This window comes from Sus scrofa, chromosome 5 (genome assembly GCF_054392235.1).
Source record: "Sus scrofa isolate SSC_HxYL_T2T_F1_AM1 chromosome 5, Sscrofa_HxYL_maternal_Yorkshire_Landrace_v2.0, whole genome shotgun sequence".
Lineage (NCBI taxonomy): Eukaryota > Metazoa > Chordata > Mammalia > Artiodactyla > Suidae > Sus > Sus scrofa.
The window spans coordinates 105,615,008-105,633,100 of record NC_139387.1 but is presented as its reverse complement, the minus strand read 5'-3'; the positions used below and the strand labels follow the sequence as shown (position 1 = coordinate 105,633,100).

The 18,093-nt window shown below is 36.8% G+C and overlaps 1 protein-coding gene across 45 annotated transcripts in view; it reads left to right on the top strand.

Annotated features, from left to right (window-relative positions):
* Positions 1-18,093, top strand: part of TMTC2 (transmembrane O-mannosyltransferase targeting cadherins 2) — a 949,512-nt gene that overhangs the window by 695,307 nt on the left and 236,112 nt on the right. The window lies entirely within an intron of this gene.

The following is an 18,093-nucleotide window of genomic DNA, read 5'->3' as shown; positions in this document are numbered from 1 at the left end:
CCACACCTCGTTTCTGACTTATCTCTGAGATCACATTGTCCCATGTCACTTGACGTCAAATGTGAAAATACTGTTCCCTATATTTTGCTTGTTTTTCATACAGTTTTAGACAGGAGGATAAATTAAAGCCCCGAAATTCCAAATTGGCCAGAAGGATAAATCCCACCTTATTTAAAATGCAAATATTCTTTCTCCTTAACCTGACACTTTGTGGGGCAGTGACTATTTTTTTATAAATTGTCTTGCATATAGTTTAGACAAATTATTAGCATTTTTTTGTTGAATCTGAATATGGGAAATATTTATTGGCCATTCCACAGAATAATTTTTAAATAATGCTGTATCAAAATGTTAAAGTTCTACATCTAAATGTTGGTTCTTTATTGTTAACCTTCCCTCTTGCTAAGATGGTTTTATATTACTTGAATATAAACATGTTTTCAGAGTTTATTATGCTCAAAGTAGAAAATACGATGCAGAATTTCAAAAATAATGAAGAAACTGTTTTCAACGATCCTTAAGGCAATTACATATCTGTCATCCCTCATAAATCTTTGAGAATTCACCCTTATGTGCCTTTTTCAAGTTTATTTTTAGCCTTTTTTTTTTTTGGTAAAAAATAAGAATGTGGCTTTATCCTGTAAGCTTGTAACATTTGATTATTAGGATTTAAGTTTGAGATTTATCCCTATTACTTTTCTAAGTATGACAGTTCTTTATTTTTTCTCTTCCTTTTTTTCCTTCCTTCCTCCCTTCTTTTCCTTTTTCTTCCCCTTAATTCCCCCCACTACTAATTTGTAGGGTCTCTTTGAATGCACATATTCTATAATTCTCAGAAATCTGAAAAACTTGTTTTAAAACTAACAGTTTATTTATCATGATCCTGAAAATAGGACTTAAAATTTGTTAACTTCCAGAAAATTAACACTGGAAAAATAGTTTTTTTCTCCCAAATTAAACATGCCTTCTTTGTAACATAAATCAGAGTATATGCAATTTCACATTTTAGTTTTAAAACAATTTTGTAACATATTCTTAGCACACCCTTATGATATGGGTCGTTGACTATTTCACTTTTAAAGGTGAGGAAACTAAGGCTTAAAGAAGTTCGGGCAAGTTTGGCTCTAGCTCAAAAATTCATCCTTAGCTGCCTGCTGAATAATACTATTTCTGGTTTAGGCAAGTAGTTATAAAACCAAGGATTCAACTGGCTTTTCTTTCAAAGATAAGTATGGGCAGGATGGACAGAATTAAATAATTGGTTGAGAAGTAAAAGTAGAAGGAAGAGGTGGAGGAAAATCACAGAACTACTGACACACACTCTCTTTCTTCCCGAAGAAAATTTCTGAAAGGAGATGCATATTCATGAGAGATGGAGCAACATGGGAAAGGCTATTCATTGGTTGACCTTCTATGTTATTATCCAAACTTGAGCACTTTTGATAGTGAAAGGGATGTGATTAATATTTATTCTTGCATACATTATGATTCTCTCAGTTAACTCAAAGTGTACAGTGACCACTAACAACAACCAGAAAGGGTTTGATCTTAGTGAATAAAAGAGGTAGAATTTGGTGTCACTAAGAGGTTTCGCTCATCATCTTTCAAAGGGGATTCCTCTGTTGTTAGGAGATTTAGGTTTAAATAATGTGGGGTAGCCAAGATGAAATTCCTCCTTTTAATAAAAAAACAATTATAGAGCACTTATCACTGGGAAGTCAGTGGAAAGACATGGGTTAATTGCTACAGTGTGCTCCAGTTATAAGAAGACCAAAGAGTGATCAAGGATTTTTTAAATTATGGGGGCAATGATGACATATGAGGTGCTGATCAAATTATTTCATAAATCATTCATGAGAAAAGCTATATTTGCCTCCTGATTTTCACTGCTTGACTTTATGTGTCAATCACATTAATTGGAAATTTGTCAGGTTCTTTTCTCTCTCTTTTCACCTTATATACAATCTCTTTTAGGGGAGAAGAAAATCTACTTCCTGTGAATGTCACAGCAGTTAATGAGTGAGTTAATGAGTGAATGTCAAAAGAATTAATGGCAGCCAATATTATGCTATAAGGGTAGAACAACGGGTAATTAGTCAATGCTATAACCATTATTTTTCCTCTTTTAGAAAGTTACTCCCAGGTTAGAGATTGGTCATGTTCAAATATATGGTATTTTCCAGTGTCTCCTAATTGCTATATCACCATTCATAAGGAATCCTTAGCCCTTTCAAATGTTTGTTTTTAAATGGAATTTGTAAAACACCACCCTAAAGACAGGAATGGAAGCAATATCCTTATATATTTTAAATATAAATCCAGACCAAGTTCAATGTACAACCACTTTACTCCACTTTATCATAAAAATATATAGATGTACTTGAAGGTATTATTCTGCATCAAATAGTGTGGAATTATGTTTACAAAAAAAAAAAGGATGATGAATCAAGCTTTTCTGAAGACAGCCAATCTGAAACTTTTAAACCTCAAACATCTGCTTTTTCTTAATAATAGGGTTTGGTAATTGATTAGCCAGATAATCACCTCAACTCTCTGTTTAGTTTAGAACTATTTTTATGAAGCCTCAATGTTGAAGAATCTGTACGCTTCACTTAAAACTAGAACACACTGAACAATGTATTAAAGTACTAATCAAGATCATGGGCACCGTTACACTCACTTTTGTCAAATATAAAAAGACCTTAAAAATGTTTCAACTGTTGGAATCATCAGTCAGGTTTCCCCCAATTTTTTCTTTTTTTTTATTACTCAATGAATTTATTACATCTATAGTTGTACAATGATCATCACAATCCTATTTTATAGGATTTCCATCCCACAACCCCAGCGCATCCCCCACTCCCCAAATTGTCTCCTTTGGAAACAATAAGTTTTTCAAAGTCTGTGAGTCAATATCTGTTCTGCAAAGAAGTTCATTGTGTCCTTTTTTCAGATTCCACATGTCAGTGAAAGCATTTGATGTTGATGTCTCATTGTCTGACTGACTTCACTCAGCATGATAATTTCCAAGTCCATCCATGTTGGTAAAAGTGCTGGTATTTCATTCCTTTTAATGGCTGAGTAATACCACATCTTCTGGATCCACTCCTCTGTCGATGGGCATTTAGGTTGATTCCATGTCTTGGCTATTGCAAGAGTGCTGCAGTGAGCACTGGAGTACATGTGTCTTTTTGAGTCACAGTTTTCTCTGAATAGATGCCTGGGAGTGGGATTGCTGGATCAAATGGTAGTTCTATTTTTAGTTTTCTAAGGAATCTCCATACTGTTTTCCACAGTGGTTGGAACAGGGTTCCTTTTCCTCCACACCCTCTCCAGCACTAATTGTTCATGGGCTTTTTGATGATGGCCATTCTGGCTGGTGTAAGGTGGTACCTCATAGTGGTTTTGATTTGCATTTCTCTAATAACGAGTGATGTTGAACATACTTTCATGTGTTTTTTGGCCATTCATATGTCTTCTTAGGAGAACTGTCTGTTGAGATTGTCTGCCCATTTTTTGATGGAGTTGTTGTTTTTTTTGGTAAAGAGCAGTAGGAGGTGTTTATAAATTTTGGAGATTAATCCCTTGTCAGTCAATTCATTTGCAAAGATTTTTTTCCCATTCTGTTGATTTGTTTAGGGTTTCTTTTGCTGCACTGAAACTTTTAAGTTTAATTAAGTCCCATTTGTTTATTTTTGTTTTTACTGTCATTACTCTAAGAGGTGGATCTGAGAAGATGTTGCTGTCGTTTATGTCAGAGAGTGTTTGGCCTATGTTTTCCTCTAAAAGTTTTATAGTATCTAGTCTTATATCTAAGTCTTTAATACATTTTGATTTTATTTTTGTGTATGTGTTAGGAAGTGTTCTAATTTCATTCTTTTCCATGTGGCTGTCCAGTTTTCCCAGCACCATTTATTGAACAGGCTCTCTTTTCTCCAGGTATATTCTTGCCTCCTTTGTCATAGATTAGTTGGCTGTAGGTGCATGGGTTTAATTCTGGGCTTTCTATCCTGTTCCCCTGATCTATATTTCTGTCTTTGTGCCAGTACCATATGGTTTTGAGGATTGTTGCTTTGTAGTATAGTCTGAGGTCAGGGAGCCCGATTCCTCCAGCTCCATTTTTCTTTTTCAGGATGTCTTTGGCTATTCTGGGTCTTTTGTGCTTCCAAACAAACTTTAAAATATTTTGTTTGAGTTCTGTGAAAAATGTCCTTGGTAATTTGTTAGGGATAGCATTGAATCTGTAGATTGGCTTGGGTAGTATAGTCATTTTGATAATATTAACTCTTCCAATCCAAGAGTATGGTATGTCTTTCCATCTCTTTGTGTCATCTTTGATTCCTTTCATCAGTGTCTTATAGTTTTCAGAGTACAGGTCTTTGGTCTCTTTAGGTAGGTTTACTCCTAGGTATTTTATTCTTTTGGATGTGATGGTAAATGGGATTGCTTCCCTAATTTCTCTTTCTGATCTTTCATTGTTAGTGTATAGAAATGCTGATGATTTCTGTGTATTAATTTTGTATCCTGCGACTTTGCCAAATTCATGGATTTTCTCTAACAGTTTTATGGTAGAGTCTTTAGGATTCTCTAGGTATAGTATCATGTCATCTGCAAATAGTAATAGTTGTACTTCTTCCTTTCCAATTTGGATTCCTTTTATTTCTTTTACTTTTCTGATTGCTGTGGCTAGGACTTCCAAAACTGTTGAACAGCAGTGATGAGAACAGACATCCTCGTCTTGTTCCTGATCTCAGCAGGGATTCTTTCAGATTTTCACCATTGAGAATGATGTTCACTGTGGGTTTGTCATATATGGCCTTTATTATGTTGAGGTAATTTCCTTCTATGCCCACTTTCTGAAGGGTTTTTCTCAGAAATTGGTATTGGATTTTGTCAAAGGCCTTTTCTGCATCTATTGAGAGGATCACGTGGTTTTTATTCTTCAGTTTGTTAATGGGGTGTATAACACTGATGGATTTGTGGATATTGAAGAACCCTTGCATCCCTGGGATAAATCCCACTGGATCATGAGGTAAAATCCTTTTAATGGATCATTGGATTCAGTTTACTAGTATTTTGTTGAGGATTTTTCATCTCTGTTCATTAGTGAAATTGGCCTGTAATTTTCTTTTTTTGTGGTGTCTTTGTCTGGTTTTGGTATCAGGGTGATGGTGACCTCATAGAATGAGTTTGGGAGTGTCCCTTCCTCTGCAATTTTTTGAAAGAGTTTCAGAAGGAGAAGTGTTAGTTCTTCTCTAAATGTTTGATAGAATTCGCCTGTGAAGCCATCTGGTCCTAGACTTTTGTTTTTTTTTTGTTTGTTTGTTTGGTTTTTTTTTTTTTTTTTTGTCTTTTTGCCATTGTTTGAGCCGCTCCCACAGCATATGGAGGTTCCAAAGCTAGGGGTCTAATCAGAGCTGTAGCTGCCAGCCTATGCCAGAGCCACAGCAATGTGGGATCCAAGCTGCGTCTGCAACCTACACCACAGCTCACAGCAATGCTGGATCGTTAACCCACTAAGCAAGGGCAGGGATCGAACCCACAACCTCAGGGTTCCTAGTCAGATTCATTAACCACTGGGCCATGACGGGAACTCCTGGTTTTAAGTTTTTTAATCACAGTTTCAATTTCAGTACTTGTGATTAGTCTGTTCATCTTTTCTATTTCATCTTGGTTTAGTCTTGGAAGACTGTACTTTTCTAAGAATTTGTCCATTTCTTCTAGGTTTTCTGTTGTATTGGCATATAGTTGCATATAGTAGTATCATACGATCCTTTTTATTTCTGTGATGTTTGTTGTTACTTCTTTTTCGTTTCTAATTTTATTGATTTGAGTCCTCTTTTTTTTTTTTTTTGATAAGTCTGGCTAAGGTTTATCAATTTTGTTGATCTTTTCAAAGAACCAGCTTTTTGTTTCATTGATCTTTTCTATGGTTATCTTCATTTCTATTCATTTCTGTTTCATTGCTTTCTGCTCTGATCTTTATGATTTCTTTCCTTCTACCAACTTTAGGTCTTATCTGTTCTTCTCTCTCTAGATGCTTTAGATGTAAAATTAGCTTGTTTTTTTGAGCTTTTTCTTGTTTCCTGAGGTGGGCTTGTATTGCTATAGACTTTCCTCTTAGAATGGCTTTTGCTGCATCCCATTGCTTTTGGAGTGTCATATCTTTGTTGTCATTTGCTTCTAGGTATCTTTTAATTTCCTCTTTGATTTCTTCTGTGATCCATTGGTTGTTTAGTAACATGTTGTTTAGTCTCCATGTGTTTGTGCTTTTTGCATTTTTTTGTTGTTGTTGTTGATTTCCAGTTGTATAGTGTTGTGGTCGGAAAAGATGCTTGATATGGTTTCAATTTTCTTAAAGTTACCAAGGTTTGATTTGTAGCCCAGGATGCGATCAATCTTAAAGAATGTCCCATGTGCACTTGAGAAGAATGTGTATTCTGTTGCTTTTGGATAGAATGTCCTATAAGTCCATCTCGTCTAATGCTTCATTCAGGGCCTCTGTTTCCTTACTGATTTTCTGTCTGGATGATCTGGCCATTGCTGTAAATGGGGTATTAAAGTCCCCCGCTACTATTGTGTTATTGTCAATTTCTCCTATTAAGGTTGTTAGCAGTTGCCTTATATACTGTGGTGAACCTATATTGAGTGCATAGATATTTAAAAGTGTTATTTCTTCTTCTTGGATTGATCCTTTGGTCATTATGTGGTGTGCTTCCTTGTCTCTTAAAATATTCTTCATTTTAAAGTCTATTTTGCCTGTTATGAGTATTGCTACTCCAGCTTTCTTTTGATTCCCATTTGCATGGAATATTTTCTTCCATCCTCTCACTTTCAATTTGTATGTGTCCCTAGAAGTGAAATTGTTCTCTTGAAGACAGCATATATATGGGTCTTGTTTTTGTATCCATTCAGCCAGTCTATGTCTTTTGGTTGGGGCGTTTTAGTCCATTAACATTTAAGGTAGTTACTGATACGTATGTTCTTATTGCCATTTTATTACTTGCTTTGGATTTGTTTTTGTTATTTTTTTTTCTTCCCTCCTTCTCTTGTTCTATCCTCTTGTGCTTTGATGACTATCAATAGCATTGTATTTGAGTTGTTTTTTTTTTTGTTTGGGTATCAATGGTATATTTTTGGTTTGCAGTTATTCCGAAGTTTTGATATGAGTCTATATATATACGAGATTGTTTTAAGCTGTTGGTCTCTTAATTGCAAGTGCATCTCCAGTGTCCTGCATTTGTACTCTCCTCCTCCCACAATTTCTGATTTTGGTGGCATAATTGTGCATGGATGATTTGGTGTCTTTACTGTGTATATACCTTTACTGGTGAACCTTGTCATTTGTGGCATTTTTGTTTCATGTTGCAGCCTTTTCTTTTCTGCCTAGAGATATTCCTTTAATATTTGTGCTAAAGCTAGTTTAGTGTTGTTGAATTCCCTTAGGTTTTGCTTCTCCGTGAAGCTTTTGATTTCTCATTCAAATCTGAGTGAGAGCCTTGCTGGGTAAAGTAATCTTGGGTGGAGGGTTTTTTCCTTTCATCACATAAAGTATATCATGCCACTCCCTTCTGGCCAGCAGAGTTTCTGCTAAAAATCTGCCGATAATCTTATCGGGGTTCCCGTGTATGTTATTTGTTTCTTTTCCCTAGCTGCTTTCAAGATTTTCTCTTTGTCTTTAATTTTGGTCAGTTTGATTAATACGTGTCTCAGGGTGTTCCTCCTTGGGTTTCTTTTATATGATCCTCATTGCACTTCCTGGATTTGAGTGAGTGGTTCCTTTCCCATGTTAGGGAAGATTTCAGCTATTATTTCTTGGAATATTTTTTATGTCCCCTTCTCTCTCTCTCTTCTGCTTCTGGCACCCCTATAATAAGGATGTTGGTGTGTTTCACATTGTCCCAGAGTTCTCTGAGACTCTCTTCATTTGTTTTCAATCTTTTTTCTCTTTTCTCTTCCACATCCGTAATTTCCACTAATCTGTCCTCCACCTTGCTTATTTGTTCTTCTGCCTCTTGTATTCTGCTGTTAGCTACTTCTAGTGAATTTTTTATTTCAGTTATTGTATTTTGCATCTCTTCTTGTTTAAGTTTTATATCTTGTATCTCTTTGGTCAGTGTTTCCTGTAAGTTATCCATCTTTGCCTCCAGTTTATTTCCAATGTCTTGCATTATCTTTAGCATCAACAGTCTAAAGTCTTTTTCCTGGAGGCTGAGGATCTCCTGATCTCTTAGCTTATTTTCTGGGGTTTTTTCTTTCTCCTTCATCTGAGTTATAGTTCTCTGTCTTCTCATTTTTATAGGTTTTTGGTGTGGTGACCCTTTTAGAGATAATAGAGTTGTAGCCTCTCTTACTCTGGCATCTGCCCCCCCCCCCTTGAGGCTGAAGTTGGTACAGGGGTTTGCTGTAGGCTTCCTGATGGGAGGGGCTGATGCCTGCCCGCTGGTAGGTAGAGCTGATTCCTATACCTCTGGTGTGTGTGGCTTTGTCTCTGGTTGAGATTAGAGGTGGCTTTGTGCCTGGGGAGTCTTTAGGCAGCCTGTTTACTGATAGGTGGGTCTGTGATCTTACCTGGACTGTTGTTTGACCTGGGGCTTCTCAGTGCTGATGGGCGGGGCCAGATCTTCCCAAAATGGCCACCTCTAGAGCAAGTCATGCTGATGAAGTTTCCTAAGAGCTTTGCTTCCAATGTCCTTCCCCCACAAGAAGCCATATTCACCCCTGCTTTCCCAGGAGGTCCTCCAAGAATTGCAGTCAGGTTTGACCCACATTCCCATGGAGACTTAGCTTTGCCCTGGGACCCATGTGAAAGTGTGTGTGCACCTTTTAAGAATGTGGTCTCTGCTTCCCCTAGTCCCATGGAGCTCCTGCACACAAGCCCCACTGGCCTTCAATGGCAGATGCTCTGGGGGCTCTTTCTCACAGTGCCAGATTCCCACACTTGGGAGTTTGATTAGGGGCTCAGAACTCTCACTCCTGTAGGTGTGTCTCTGTAATACAGTTACTTTCCAGTCTGTGGGGCTTCCTATCCTGGAGATAAGGGTTGTTTATATTGTGTAATCACCTCTGCTACCTCTTGATATGGCCTCCTCTTTGTTTTCTGGAGTAGGATATCTTTTTGAAAGTTTTTGTTCCATTTGGTTGATGATTGCTCAGTATTTGGTTGTAAATTTTGTTGTTTTTAGGAGAGAAGTTGAGCTCCAGTCCTTTATTCCACCATCTTAATTCCCCCCAAAATTTTGGTTATTAAGCACTTATGCATGTATGTACATGTGTACACACACACACATACACACACATAGAGCTTGAAGTAGCAGATAGATGAAAAGCCTTTAGGAAAAAAGTTTTAAATACTCCAAGGAGCTATTGTTGTAAATAAAGCTAATTCTTGTTTCCAGAATATCAAATAGGCAAAGACTTAGGGGGAAAATGGAAATAAGCTTTAAAAAAAGCACTTTGGATGAATTATGTTTGAAGTAGCATTATATTTTTCTCATTAACTATAATCTTATTTTCTTTGTGTTTCAAATTCTTTAAGTTTTAGGTACCCCAAACTACTATAAACCTGCATGACATTTCCATAACAGTTGTCTATTTTTATCTAAAAATTCACCTCAAGGAGTTCACGTTGTGGCTCAGCAGGTTAAGAACATGACAAACTGTCCATGAGGATGTGTGGGTTCAATTCCTGGCCTTGCTCAGTGGGCTAAGGATCCAACATTGTCAGAAGCTGCAGCGTAGGTCACAGATATGGCTCAGATCCAGTTCTGCTATGGCTGTGGCATAGGCCTGAAGTTGTGGCTCCAATTCGATTAGAACCCTAGCCCAGGCATTTCCATATGCTGCAGGTACAGCTGTTAAAATATTCACCTCAAATTTTATGTTTTAAAAGAGTGTTGACCTATTATTTCTTCCTATTACTTGGGATGAATTAGTTTCCTCTCTTGGTTTTCCTCTAAGCTCAATAATAAGGCCATGTTCAGCTGAGGGTCGACTGGGCTACAAGGTACAGTATGTCCTACCTCAGAGTCTGGTAGTTGGTACTGCCTGAAAACTGGGGCACCTCAGTTCTTCTCCATAAAGCCTCTAATCCAGTAAAGTAGATGGTCCTTCTTCAAAGCATGGTAGTTTTAAAATTCCAGAATAGCAAAAGCAATAGCTTACAAAGTGTCTTAAAAATCTAGTCTTGGAAATCATAGAATGTCACTTCTGCTGCATTTTTTTTTTTTTTTTTTTTTTTGGCAAAAGTAAGCCACAAGGCTAGTAAAAATGTCAAGTTGGAAAATAGACTCTACCTCTTGTTTGAAGGAACTGCAAAGAATTTGTGGTGCTATTTAAGATATCCAATATGGTACATTTAGATAGGTATAACCCACAGGTTAAAATTCTTTGAGGTCTTCGGTAATTTTGAAAGGTATCAGGCATCCTGAGGACAAAAAGTAAGGGAATTTTTACCCTAGATCCAGTGACACAAAATACACAGATACTAGTTCTAGCCATTGCTAGGCTAAGATATCTCTAGACAGGTTTAGAACTGATACTGTTTACATAATATGTTCAGGAGTATTTATGTATAACCTACATTTTAATTTTATAGGCAATCTGTTTATCATTTTTATTGGTAATAGTTTATGTAAATAAAGCTGGGCATTTATATCGTGATCGTATTGTTTTGATTGCCGGCGTCCTCCATCTATTGTGCAAAGTAACTCCATCTTGGAAGAAACTTACTCCAAACAGAAAATCAGATCCAACAGGTTTATCTCTGTATTGTAATACCAAGGTTGTTGGGGTAGAAAAATGTTACATAGAACACGGTGCTTTTCATTTGGATTTTTCATAGTTCAGCTGCTCAGAGACTGATTTTTAGATCTTAGAGGTTAAGAAGAGGCTTTAAGTAAAAGCTGAAAGAAATTTTCCATAACATTTTAGTAAATATTTAGAAGCATGGTGCAGAACCCGAGATAGAGGGACAAAGGTAGATGGGGAAATAAACGCTGTCGCTTATTGGGTGATCTGGAACAATTTACTCAATGACTTTAGTCTCAGCGTTTAATTTTTAAGTAATGAACATTAGATGAGATGACCTGGCAGAGTGCCTATCACATCGTAAGCACTGAAGTAGGAATACCTCTTACTAAGTATTGCTTTAGGATTTGTCACAGGGTGTAACACTAATGGGCATTCTCTAATTTTTTCTTTTCGACCCAGCACCAGAACAGATGGTACCTGATAGGTTTGGTACTGCCTATGGGGAGTCATAGGTGCATCTAAGGGTAATTGATAATAGAACTGGCTTTGATGATCAGTGGACTTAAAGGCATATAAAGGACATAATGGTGCCTAGAACAGGTTAATAGGGTCGAGTGAGAATGGTACTACCTGAAGGCTTTACAGTGTTGGCAGAGAAATTCTGGGTATAAAGTTCCAAAATTGGTTCAAGAGATGACCTCATCTCTCTCTTGAGGATTCATAATTCTCCAGAGTGTGAGCTTGAGGGGACTAGGGAACTGCACCATTGCATATGGAGGGAGCAAACAATGAACAGAGCTTATTACTGGTAATGAATCCCCATATTAATTCTTGAGCTTGTGTGGCTTGAGGCAAGAGTTAAGTAATTGGTACATGATTGGTCATGATGCACTTAAAATTGTCTTCTTAATTAAACTTTGAGAAAGAGTTATCTTATAGATGTAAGTTTCTGAAATGAAGATATGCAGAGAAAACATCAAAATAGACTTAGGTTCTATAAATGTTCCAGCACATCACAACTTTGTACTCACAAAATTGAGATGCCCAGAGTCCCTCTATTCAGAAATATTGAACTGTGGAAAGTTTTGCTTGTTTCATTGACTGGAAGGCAAGTTTCTTCACTTTCACTCAGCCCAGCTAATACAGAAAATCACAATATTGCCACAGAGTAATGATTTCAAGTACAATTGCTTCTCCTAGGTGGTAGTCTCTGGAGAAAACCATGAAAGTAGATTACTTGTAAAAGCACCATTCTAAATGTACACCTTGGTGAAATAAATGTGTGTCACTAGTAAAAGATAATTTCTGTCATTTAGTTTTCCTTTCATTGAGTTATAGCTTCGAGTTATCTATATACCACACATGTAATCCTTTACACCGATACTCTACAGATGCATATGCCAACACAATCCAGAATATCAAAATAATTAGTGGCACTATTATTAACAAAAATAATAACTGTAAGTATATTGTTTTGAAAATAATGTTTAAGCAGGACTAGCAGAATTCTTTCAAAGTGAATACAGATTGTGACCATTTAAGTTTTGAACAATCACAGCAAATTCTGAGTCATGATTTTCATGTTAAGGCAAGCCCTTGTTTTTTTGAAGATATTTAAAGGTATTTTGTTTCTTAATTTCAGAATAATCCTTTTAGGAGTTCCCGTCGTGGCTCAGCGGTTAACAAACTTGACTGGCATCCATGAGGTCTCAGGTTCTATACCTGGCCTCACTCAGTAGGTTCAGGATGTGGCTTTGTCATGAACTGCAGTGTAGTTCGCAGATGCAACTCGGATTGCACGTTGCTGTGGCTGTGGCATAGGCTGGCGGCTAGAGCTCAGATTGGACCCCTGGTCTGGGAACCTCCATATGCCACAGGTGTGGCCCTAAAAAGAGAGAAAGACACACGCACACACACAACCCCAAAAGGAAAAAAAAAAAACAATGCTTTTAGAAAAAAACTATGAATCTTCTTTCCCAGTAAAAAGGGAGACTTAGAGAAATAACTTGATCATGTTCACATGTTTATATATATGTAAAACTCTGTTTAATATAACACTATTATTTATATATATATATATTAATTTATCTATGGCTACACCTGCAGCATATGGAAGTTCTCAGGAGGTCAGAGATTTAATTTGATCTGCAGCTGCAACCTATGCCTCAGCTACAGCAATGCCAGACTCATTGTGCCTGGCTGGGTGGAACCCACACCTCTGCACCTGCCCAGCCACTGCAGTTACAATGTTTTATTTTAAATTTGTAGGCAATTTGTTTTACATTTTTATTTGTGAATAATTAATGTAAATAATGCTGGTCATTTATGTTGTAACTGCATTGTTTTGATTGCCATCATCTCTCCCTCTATTGAGCAGAGTAACTCCATCCTAATTTTAACTTGGGGTCTAAATATCATATTTTCCATGGTACTTGCTCCCTGGTGATGGCAATGGTTTGAGAGGTGGCCATTAATCCAAGCCCAGCCACTCATGTCTCTTCACTGAGGTAGTTCCTACTTTTGATGGAAGAAGAGCTTTTTCAGTTCTATCACCAAGCTGTGAAAATTTGAGCCCAGTAGTTGTTGATGCCGTGCCCCTGATTGGCAGAAAAATGTATCTTAAGAGCAAAAGAGAATTAAGCTGAGACATCCCTGATGGTTCCAAGACAGGAGGCCTGCAAAATTGTTCCAGGCCTCCTGTCTTGCCAAGAATCTAATATTGCTGACATCACAACCAAGTCATTTACATGCTACATACAATTTTACTTTGATATATACAAAAATTTAAAATATAAGTGTTTGAAATTCTCGATCTTTCCAGCATTGTTTGAGGAATGATCCCTATGCCAATGGTTTGTCATCTTTTTTCATGTATTCAAGTCAACTGTATAAATACTCTAGACCTTCTATTCAGACACCAAAGTGGGTTTGGTGATGTAGTTTAAGCTAAAGGGAAGACCACTGTTAAAGGATCATCCTAGGGCACAGACTGAATCATATCATTCTCTTCCACTAGAAAATGATTATAGCGGACACAGCCCCCGTATGAGGTGTATAAGGACATCATGACACTAATTTTGGAAGAAAACATCAGGACTAGGTGCTGGGAATTTGAGGAAGTCAATGAGTGGAAATAAATTGAAGCTGATGTATATGTGCAGATCTCAGACTTGAAAAATCAGGGCAAAACACGTCTTATTCTCTGTATATTTTCAGGCCTGGGTTTTTTTTTTACCGTATTTTCCAAAGACAGTCTACTGATACTTTGCTTTATCTTCTTTGAAGAAAGAACTGAGTGATTTAACTTTGGTGGTTGAGTCACTTGACTCTTTTGAATTTTTCAATAGAATTAAAATCCAAAATTTTTAAATTTTAAAAATCAAGATTTTAAAAACTACTTTGCCATTGGTGATTTCACTATAGCATTTATGACTATAAGAATAGGTAACACCTTTGCATCACATTGTATGATTTTATTGCATAAAGTAATTTTATTACATGATTTTCGACTGATTTAACCTTTTCGTAAGTCATGAAATTACCTCATCTCCAATTTTCCTGTTTTAAAAGTGAGTACAGTGATTAGTTGAGACACAGGGATTTAGAACAACACATTTAAAAGAAAATGAGAATTCTGATATACAGCCACATGTTCTACAAATACTCTGAGTGCTATTTATGGAGGTTGATAAATCCATGATTAGAAACACCTGTGATAGTATGGTGGCCTCTTATTTGATTTTGATATTAAGAACTGAGGGGTAAACCATGCATCAAAAAGAATTACTGTATAGTATGATGTTCTCCTATCCCAATTTTGTGTTGTTATTGCTAACAGTATGTTAAAGCGATAAACGTGCTATGTGTAGATGCCTCTTTTTTTTCTCTCCTAGTAAATGTTGTAGTTTTAGAGAGATCAGGATCTACTCTTCTAAAAATCTCTCACTAATTCACACATTCACTCATTCATTTGTTAATGCTTTCATTTATTCCTTTTTTTCCAAGAGATATTTATTTAGTTCCTTTATGTATCAACTCCTGGGCTGGTCTCTAAATCAGTGCTTTAGATTCTGCATCTGAATAAAATATACATATATGTGCATGTATTAACATATATGCACTGCTAACTGGTGCTCAGGTAAATCTACAATACAGTTATTTTGAAATTTTTAAATTGTTCTTAACTGAACATAAGAATGAAAAATGACTTCTGTAAAAGACCATTTTCTTTATCCTTAGGATCAGAGAAAATCCTTTTTTTGCCTTTAAATATCACAAATTGTTTCAGCATGCTAACATTTTTATGAAATTCACGGTTAAGTGCAAGGCGAAAAACCCTATAGGAAGATAGAGTTTTGTTACCTTGGAATCTATAATTTATAATCAGTTTTTCTTGTAAGTGAATGTTCTACATATCTTTAGCAATATACTATTTTGTGGCCCTTTACATATGATGAGTACAAAAGATTCTGTATCAGAATAGGTGGAAAATTGTACATGAGAACACCCCGTTCCACCGAGTTACATATGTCAACCCAATACAAGTTGAAGTTGACCACTAAACCTGAGGATTCATATAAAATTATGATCACACACACTTGGTTGGTACCAGATGTGTAGGTATTCAAAGGGTTCTGACTCAGGGAAAATAAAAGATAATAAAATGATTTTTAGCACATGTACATCAGAGAGCATTCTAAGTTAATGTTTCTGAAGTTAACCCTCTCTGGGTGACCAGAGGCTGTGGGGAATCACGTTAGCAGCAAAGTGAAGCAATTTACCTACATTATGATAAATCAACATTTTAGCAATTGTTCTTTATTTTCATAATAGCTTCTAAATGGAGCCACTTACTTGTGTCAATGGCCAAGGCCTTCAGAGTAGCAAAGAAGGATTACAGCTTCCTGGGATAATTTTCAGAGTTCAACTTTTATATCAATACAACAAATTGAACTGAATCTGTTGACAAGTTAAGAAGAATGATGGCTTTGGGGAATGTCAGATTTGTTGTGGAGTAGGAATATGCCTGTGATTTTCTCTGCCTTAGAGGGCTTCAGTGATCCAGAATAAAAGCCATTAAACCTGCAACAGTCAGGCAGCCAAAGTTACTCACATAAAAACACAATACTTTGCTGGATGTTGAGAAAAAGTGACTCACATTTTTTCCTATTAAGTTGATAATGAAAAACTGGAAACATAGTACGTTTTTCTTTTGTTAAAAATATTTATAGGTAAACTGGCTTTACCTATACATGTCATTTTTGTTCCCTTTATTAAAAATAGCTTAGTTACTCTTTTACCTTGATGAAAATAGAGTTTAGTCAATTATTTAAATGGTTAAGTAATTCTTTTGATAAATACTCCCTGACAGCTTATTATGTGTAAGGCACAGTGTTATATTCTGGGGAGGGGTGCAGATAGGTTGGTAAGCTTGGATCTTGCCTTAAGGAGAGATTTATTTTCTTGGTGAATTAACCAATATCACCTCATCTCTGAAAATATACTGATTTATGTCTGGGATGTACTATTTGCCCTCAGTGACTCTTAAATATACATGCCCTTTTTGCTCTTGCTAATTGAATTATATGCTTACTAAAAATCAGTTATATATGTTCCAAAATTAGCTGTATTTGCTTTAGTATTATGGTAATTGAATTTAGAATTACATTGTGTTTTAGGTCCCAAAGATTGCTCTCAACTCGGGTGATTTGCTAGGACACAGTATACGTTGTAATCAGAGCCCAGATTTATTCCAGGGAAGGAGACAAAGCAGAGTTAGCAAATAGAAAAAGTGTATGCTGCAGAGGTCGGAGGAGCCCAGGCACAAATTTCCGAGTCCTTTCCCAGTGGAATCACACAGGATACACCTAATTCCTCTAGCAACTAGCTGTGGCAACCTATGTAAAGTGTTGTCTGCCAGGGAAGCCCACACGAGCATAGGAGTCTAGGGTATTTGAGTCAGTCACAGAGGCATCCTCTGCTTAGCACACATCAAAATTCCAGACTCTCAGAAGGAGAGCAGGGCTTCCCCATAAACTATATTGTTTGTACAAACAGTTTAGGGGCAGAGAGCCACTTTTCCTATTTCGAGACAACTTTATACCAATGTAGAGAACTGTTTCTCTGTCAAGTTTCCTAACACCAGTCAGGGGCCAATTTTGTAAACAGAGCTTTCCAAGGAGAACAGTCTCAGGCTATTGCCAGAACTTGGCCTCTTCTCTCTGGTGCCGAATAGAAATGCAGAGACAGAGTTTTGGGCAAAGGAGAAAACATAGCTTTATTACTTTGCCAGGCAAAGGAGGATCACAGTAGGCTAATGCCTCAAAGACTCTGCCTACCTTAGGAGGGATTGGGAGGTGGTTTTATAGTTTGGGGAAATGGGGTTGCAGATAAGGATCAGAGTAGAGGCAAGTTTGTGTTGTTTTCAAAGCTGGTGTTCAGCGGTCTGGTGGTCTTCTTTCTGGAATAAAGAATGCTTTATTAACATCTTGCATTTGTTGGGGGTTTAGTTCTATGGAATAACTCAAAGATATTGTTACTCCTTGAGGAGCGACCAGGACCCTGCCCCAGAGCTGCACTGTTGTTTCCAGAAGGCTCCTCTCTGGTCTCTGCATCCCCTCCCTTCCCTGATTAGCAACTCTTTGAACCTGCCCTTGGGAACTCAGGGAAGGTCATGAAAGCTGACGTTTATTGCCTAAAAACAAGGAATGGGGGACACAGAAAGGCTTGTGTGCCCAGGAGCCCACGGGGCCCTGCTTGGTTTCAAGGCCAGCTGTGTTGTCTTTGCTGCATATTCCTATGGCAATGAAATATGAGTGCAGAGAAAGAGAGATGAAGAGATAGTGTGTCTGTGAAAGCTAAGCTCAATATTTTGAAGTGATTTAATAAAGGAAAATTTTTTAAAAATTGCAGTTGAATTGGATAAATGCTAGATCACTGTTTATTCAACTTCAATGTTTACAAGGCTCACTTGGAGATTTTTTTTTAAAGTGTGGATTCATATGAAATTAATTCTGATAAAGATCATGAGATTCTGTACTTCTAAGGAGTTCCAACGTAGGATGCTGAAGATGCTGGCTTATACTTTGAACAGCAAGATTCTGAAAAGACTAAAACAAAGAAATAAAATAATGTTCAAGGGTTTTACCTTGAGATTTATGTACAGGTATCTTTAAGTTGCTGCTCAATATTCACTAAAATTGAGATCAGTATGCAAAACATTATGAGCATGGTTAGGAGAGAGCATTATGCAAAAATCTAATCAACAGATCCACACTCAAAGGTCTTGGCCCTACATTGAAATATTCATGGATGTACAATTATGTATTTTAATTTTAATAT